Here is an 8,022-nt window from a genome sequence, read left to right as displayed (position 1 = left end):
ATTTGAGAATATTCACTTTCATCCCAGAGAAAAATATCATATTTTTAGAAATTCAAATTCAAAGGGGTGCTACTGGTTGTTGTCGATGGAACTTACTTGAAGAGGCGTGTCCTATTTTTAGAAATTCAAATTCCTATTTTTAGAAATTCAAATATTTGAGAATATTTGAGAATATTCACTTTCATCCCAGAGAAATCGAGTTTAAAGAGTTGAAATCATGCTTGGTCGGTTCAAATCAAGTGGGAATCAATTCAGATATAATCATACAAAACCAAAAAAATCGATTTGGGATTCTTTCCTCGGCACGGGATCGATCGATCTATTCTTACAGATCGGTCGATCTGTATAAATCGACCTTCGCCGATCGAGTGAAATGGACCAGGTCGATCAGTATATATTTCGCGTTTTTTTTTGTTCTGAATAATGATCGGGATCGATCGATCCACTATAACTTGTAAAGTGGGATCGATCGATCCCCCTTGTTGAACTCAATATATATCTTTTTTAAAAAATTACAATTTTAAGGGCATTACTGCCATTTTGGAAAAAATTAGTCTAATAGGACATAAAGTAGTATAATTTATTCTAAAAGGACATAGTTACCATTTTTTTGTTCTAAAAAAACAGATTTCCCAATATTTTACTGGATTCTTAATGAAATTCATCATATAAATCTACTTTCAGAGACATATATTTTGGATCAAAATCTTCTCTAGTAATAATCAAATCATCATTAGGCAATTTAGATTTGAAATCAAGCACTTTTTGTAGTTGTGGATCAAAAAAAATTCCAGTGGCATTGAATACATTAGAAACAATCACAACTCCTAAAACATCAACAAAATAACAACGAATAAATATCATATATTATCAGCAATTTTGATGTTAGATTTTGTGGGAAAAAAATACCTCTGAATTCTCGCACACAAACAAATCAAGCAGTGTATCACTAAATATTAAAAATACAAAACATTATAAGATAATAAAAATAATATAATATAAAATTATAAGCTGAATAAAACTTATGTCACGACTTGTTAATTCTAGCTTAGTCGATGATTTCCATTTTTCCATTAGATCTTCTAAAGGTCCAACATTCACAACTTCACCAATAACATCTAAAACACAAAATATTAGAATAAAGAATCGGTGAAAAAGAGAATATAAATAAGGACACATCAATAAAAACACCATATGATATAGAATACTAAACGATTAAGACTTCTTTTTCATATTTGCGTTCCAATATTTCCTTAAAATCTTTGAAGTAATTATTTGGTAATTCTTTTGGAAAATCATCACAAGAAGTAATTTTGGTTATTCTATAGAAGTTAATCTTAAAATGAAGAGCATTCGTTTTATATTATGTGGTATAGTCACCAATGGTGAAATTACTCAGAACAAAAGAATCTCCCTTGAGAAAACTTAGATCGGAAATTACCAAGAGAACGTTCATCAATAGAAGCATGAATCCTCGTCGGCTAAAAAAATTACAAAATCATTAACACTAAACAGTATAATTAATACTAATCAATAATGAAGAAAAAGAGAATACTTACAATGATATCATTATCAACCAACAACAATTCAATCGAAACAATTTTTGAATTTTTCCATGTATTCTGAAGTTTTAAGATTTGTGTGTAACTTTTGATTTTAGATATTAACCTGACGTTTATATGGTTTTCATTGTCGGTATAATGAACATCATTCAATTATTTAATGAATCTATGCTTTTGGTCAAACATGTATCTTATCGCAGGTTTATATTAATTTATAATTTAGAATAACCAACTAAAAATATTTAAAAATATAACAGATAAGTTTGAAAATATAACAGATAAGTAAAATTACTAACTAAAAACAATTAAAACATAATAAATAAGTAAAGCTAATAATTAAAATTATTGAAAATATTGACAAATAAGGAAAAAAAAAAAACCTAAAACTATGGAGAAACTGACACATACGCCCAATCACTTCTCAAATAATAGTATAGATCTCAAACAACATAATATATATTTTTAAAATAATAAGTATTTTATTTAAATCAATATATTTATAAAAATTATTACAAAATGCTTTAAATAACCTAGATATATTTACTGAATAAAAATTTCTTTTTATTTAAGTTTTCGTTTCTATATGATTCCGAATAACATCTTTATATATAAAAGAAAACATTAATAATGTGATTTCATAAAAGGAAGGTTTATAAAAATAATCTTGATATTAAACTAAAAGAAAGCATTCCGTTTTAAATTTTAATGTTTACGTTGTTTTATGAAACTTTGTATCCATCATCACTTCATTTTTTTGAATTTTTTTTTTGAAAATTGACATATACCAAATTATTAAAATACAATTTGTATTTATGCATCTAAGATGAAGAACCAAACAAATAGAATCAGTTTTATTTGATTGAATTAGATTAAAAATAGTTGTACTTTAACTTGAAGAAGTATAAGTAACACAGTATACCCACAAAAAGAGTAACTGCACTAATCCAAGTTTTTATTTGCAAAATACAAAATTAACTAAAACAATAATATACTATTATTTATAGTAATATTTTTATACATATAAATTATTTAACAACTCAACACTAGATGTGCATGTGGTCGTAGTAGTCGGCTCTATAGGAAGAAGACAAAGTGCAGTTAGCAACTCAAAACACAAATTCTAAACTGCTACTGTGCTTATTTGGTCTATCAGCAACTCGGCCGTAGCGATCATATTAGTATGTATATGAGCAGGACTTTCAAGAACATATTAATAAATAAATATAAATTTCTCAAATAATATTATAAAGATGTTAACTAACTACAATTAATTTTTTTGTATAATTTATATATATGATTGGGTTTCAAAAGGCTATCGATTTTATATTCATTTATGTAACTTTGAATCGATCAACAATTTAGTTTATTTTTACTATTTTATTTCAAAACAACATATATTAAATTATACATAATCTTACAAAAATATATTTACAAAATATAAGAAAATAATCAAATTAAATGAAAATAACAAAATTAATCAACACAAAATTAATCAAATTTTCTCAATAGAACAAAAATAATATGGTTGAATCGAAAGAGTAAAAGTTATACGATATATCTAAACAATAACCAAACAGAGAGATATTATATATCCAAAAGCATACTTCTAATTAAAATAACAGAAGATTATTTAAAATAAATCATGCACATTAATTACAATAGATGTTACAAAATAATTAAAATTAAAAATAAAGTATTAATGAATTATTATATTGTATTGATTTTGTAAATATTTATACCCACGAGCAAGGGAAAATCACCTAGTAAATAGTATTTTGGATGTAAATATTTATCTCTATTCAACTTTATTCTTTATACAGATATGGATTTAATATGAAGTAATTACGCATACCATTATTCGGAGTGCTCATCTAATTTATTTTAATAATAAGAGACTTTATTAAGTAAAATATATTAGTTGTTTAGATGAATCCATGAGGCAAAAATCTTAGATGAATCTTTCGCCACATGTTTAAAGGAGTCGATAGAATCTCAGTTAATTTAGTTTAAATAATATTCTTCAAAAGAAAAAGGTAAAAACTTTGGAAGGTTCTTCTGTCAATTTGAAGAGAGATCCTTTTCAATAAAATGTTTTACTCCCCCTCTGTTATTTAAAGTTATATATTCTAGATTTTTCACACATCTTAATAAAACACATTAAATTTGCATAGTTTTTTGTGTTTATCTTTTTTGCATAATTTTAAACCAATAAAAATTTAACTAATGCAATTAAATTTTTTGAAATTTGCAATTAGTTAATAAAATATGCATTGAAAATATAAAAGATAGATCTTTTTGAAACAATTTTTTTTTTTAGAATATGTAATTTTAAAGAACGGAGGGAGAGTATTAAGTAAATAGTTAATGGTTTAGAAGAATCTGTGTGACCAATAAATATTCAGTTGAATTTTTGGCAACAAGCGTAAAAGAGCTGATAAGATTTCAATTTATTTAATTTTAGAAAAGGTTTGGAAAAAGAAGAAAAAAAACTTTGGAAGGTTCTTCTACCAGTATAGTATAAAACGAGAGAGAGGGAGATCCTCCATCAGAACAAATAATCAAATCTAAAATAATTAAGAGAGAGAACTAAATTAACATGTTAAATGTTTATGAGTTATGGATTGTGATAGTTTCACTCTTAGTGTTAAAGTTATGTCATTGGATTTATCAATGGAGAAATCCAAAATGTAATGGAAAACTTCTTCCAGGATCAATGGGGTTTCCAATCATCGGGGAGACTTTCGAGTTTATGAAGCCTCATGGATGTTCTTCAGTTTCCATCATTTGTCAAGAAGAGAGTCATTAGGTTATTTCGATTCTTTCTATATATGCGATGCACTAATATTTTTAAGATTAATATTTTAGAGGCTTAGGTCTATATAATATTTTTCCTAATCACCCTAAATTCACTTATTTTGTTTTAGCCTTATATAAATATCCTAACTCACTTTGCTTTGTCAACTTTTGGGGGACAAAAATATAGATATGGACCTGTTTTTCGGACAAGCTTATTTGTAAGCAAAGTTATAATCTCAATGGATAATGAATTGAATATGGAGATAGCAAAGACAAATCGTACTATTGGTGTCCCGAAGAGCATAACAAGGCTATTTGGCGATAACAACTTATTCGTGCAGAGCATAGAGTCCCATAAACATGTCCGAAGCTTGACGTTCCAGTTGTTGGGTCCACAGGGTTTAAAATTGAGAGTTATTGAGGACATCGATCTCTTGGCTCGTAAACACATGGAGGAAGGAGCTAGGAACGGGTTCCTTGACGTCAAGGAAGCAGCAAGCAAGGTAAAAAAAAAAAAATGTCAATCATATCGCAGTGTCCTTATCTGTTGGCAAATATTTACATTCCACTAGACAAAGAATATAGACTATCTCAAAAGTCTTCATATTATCAATCGTTACAGATATTAATTGAATGCCTTGCAAAGACAGTTATGGGCGACATGGATCCAGAGACGGCGAAAGAACTCGCAATTTGCTGGAGAAAATTTCCGAGTGGCTGGTTTCGCTTCCCTTTCAAAATTCCTCGGATGGGTGTCTATGATATGATGAAAGTAATTATTTTCAAAAATCGTACTAGCCTCTTATATATGCATTAGCTCCTGTTTAAAACGATAGAGGTCGTGATATAGTGATATTTCTCGTGCAGGCAAGAAAGAGAATGATGAATTTACTAAAGGAGGTAGTGTTGAAGAAGAGAGCATCAGGAGAAGAGTTTGGGGAGTTCTTCAAAATCATATTTGGAGAAAATGAAAGAGGAAAAGAAAAGATGAGAACCGGGCCTCGTGGTCTGGTGGTAAAGGAACCTCGGCTGAGGTGCCCGCCATCACAACTTCGAGCCCCGGCCACAGCGGATTTAACATCCCTTCCGCTGGGGCGCTGGACCCTCTACGGAGGATAGTTGGGACTGTGGCTGTCCAGATACCAGAGTTATCAAAAAAAAAAAAAAAAAAAAAATGAGCGTGGAGAATGCGATCAACTACATATATACATTTTTTCTGATTGCTAACGAAACAACGCCACGTATTCTTGCTGCAACAGTAAAGCTCATAAGCGAAAAGCCTAGAGTCATGCAAGAGCTACAGAGAGAGCATGCGAGAATAGTCGGAGATAGGAGTGAGAAGGATGCTGCCTTAACATGGGAAGACTACAAATCCATGACTTTCACCCATATGGTCAGTACTTGCAAACATCATGTATATACCAACGACATTGCACAAATCATATATACAGAATATCTACCATTTTGCTTCATCATGTATTGACATATCTTAGTAGCTCACACAAGCATGGTGTTATGTTTCAGGTGATCAATGAGTCTCTTAGGATCACAACGACGGTGCCTGTAGTGCTTAGAAAACCTGATCACGATATCCAAGTCGGTGATTATACTATTCCGGCGGGTTGGACCTTCATGGGATATCCTAATGTCCATTTTAACCCAGAAAAGTATGAGGACCCTTTCGTATTTAATCCATGGCGCTGGAAGGTGATTTAAGTTTGGTCTTCATCTGTTACGCTATACTCTTTATTCCACTAGTCAAGTCCATAAACTTTTAACATCTATTAAAAAACTCACAGGGGAAAGACCTTAGTGCTTTGGTATCCAAGAATTACGTCCCCTTTAGCGCTGGTCCGAGACTCTGTGTAGGGGCTTACTTTGCTAAGCTGCTCATGGCCATTTTCATCCACAATTGTGTAGATACAGGTTTTCTTTTGTTTTATCACCTAATGAATCATAATTAAATTCATTTTTCACTACAATCAAAGTCTTCACTTACATATATACCTATGGCTTGCAGGTGGTCAATGAAGGTGGAGACCACCGTAACTCGAAGCTATATGCTTATGTTTCCACAGGGATGTGATGTTCAATTCTCAGAAGATACCAAAGTGGATTAGACGGTTGGTTATTGGAGTAGTTATATTCTAATGGAATTATTATATATCTTTATGTTGAATAAATAAAGTAAGCTAGACAGTTGCTTATAATCTATGAATATGCTTCCGGCATTAATAAAAAAAGATATTTTATTTGATAATATTATATAGGGGTGAGAAAAAAATCAGAGTCCGGAAATCCGATCCTATGAAAAGCAAATCCGAACAAAATTGAATCCGAAATAATATCTGAATGGATCTTGTTTTAAAGTGAAATTTTAAGGTTTTCTCCACTTTAAAATCATTTCATATTCATGCCACCAAGTTTTTATAGTGACTGTTTAAAATTTTCAAATTTTTGATATAAAATTGGATTCAAATTTAAAACGGGTTCAACCCAAATTTTTATGTTTTACGATATTTGAGCTGGACTCAAGGAAACTCGCCGAAAGTTTGACCGGCGAACCAGGTAGTGAGCTCAGAAGAGTCTCGGCATTGGTATGCAGAAACTGAATAGACTGAGGTATGGAGAGCCACCAAACATACAGATTCAGGGAGCCCACCTCTGGAGAGAGCAATCCCGCCGTACCTTCCCACCACAATAACCAGCCTCAGATGAGAACCATTGGAGTGAGAGAGCATAAGAACGAGACAGCGGAAGCAAAGGAAAAGTCCATTACACTCCCAACACAACCGCAATGTGAAAGGAGATCAGATCTCTGGTGCTGTACAGAACAAAAGAGAAAATCCATGAGATTAAGGATTCAAGAGGAACATGAAAGAGAGAAGTAGAGAGAAAGAAGGGCGATGCCAGCGAGCCTGAGCTCCCCCGGCGTTGAAATATGGAAGCTGGGAGAGTGCATTGATTACAATGCTAGGGAGAGAACTTAGGCTTCCCTTAAAATGTGATTTTTATCAAACAAACTTATATCCTTAAAAATGATAGAAATGATAGATTGTTGTGAAAGTAATGGAAAAGTCTATATTTATTCATAACATAGAGGTTCCTTATATAGGAGATTGCACCGTCATATATAAATAGAAAGAGTACAAATCATAATCCAACTAGGAAAAAGGAAAACATAAAGACATAAGGAAAAAGAAAAGCTGGCTGATTCTCTCTTTCTTGGGCCGCTGACGGTATAATCTCTTGGTTATGAGCCATCCACAATCTGGTTCATAACACTCCCCCTTGGATGTCATAACCATTTAGAGCATGTAACGTGCTTTAATGTTGTCTCATTAAAACCTTACCAGGAAAACCAAACTGGGACAAAACCATGGTGAAGGAAAAAAAGTACAATACACATTACTCCCCATGATTTGGACATTACTGAAGGTCCCTTGGACCTCTCCAATTTTCTGCAATCTGTGGGTGATGAAGATCTTGGGCATAATATGCTTCGTCCTCGAACATGATAGTTGGTTCTTCTTTACCATCGGCCATGCCACAATCTGATCGAACATATTGAGTCATCGACCTCAAATACACACACACGAAATCTTTGATGATGTTGCTGTGATATGCGTGTACCACCATGTGTAAAACATAACCTGTCTGAAAA

At 31.7% G+C, this 8,022-nt stretch overlaps 1 pseudogene; it reads left to right on the top strand.

Moving 5' to 3' along the window:
* The first annotated feature begins 4,158 nt into the window (after positions 1 to 4,158).
* Positions 4,159 to 6,478, top strand: LOC106334049 (annotated as a pseudogene).
* The last annotated feature ends 1,544 nt before the right edge of the window (positions 6,479 to 8,022 follow it).

Source organism: Brassica oleracea, chromosome C3, assembly GCF_000695525.1.
Source record: "Brassica oleracea var. oleracea cultivar TO1000 chromosome C3, BOL, whole genome shotgun sequence".
Taxonomy (NCBI): domain Eukaryota; kingdom Viridiplantae; phylum Streptophyta; class Magnoliopsida; order Brassicales; family Brassicaceae; genus Brassica; species Brassica oleracea.
Note: the sequence above shows the minus strand (reverse complement) of the source record. Positions and strands in the feature narration are given on the sequence as shown.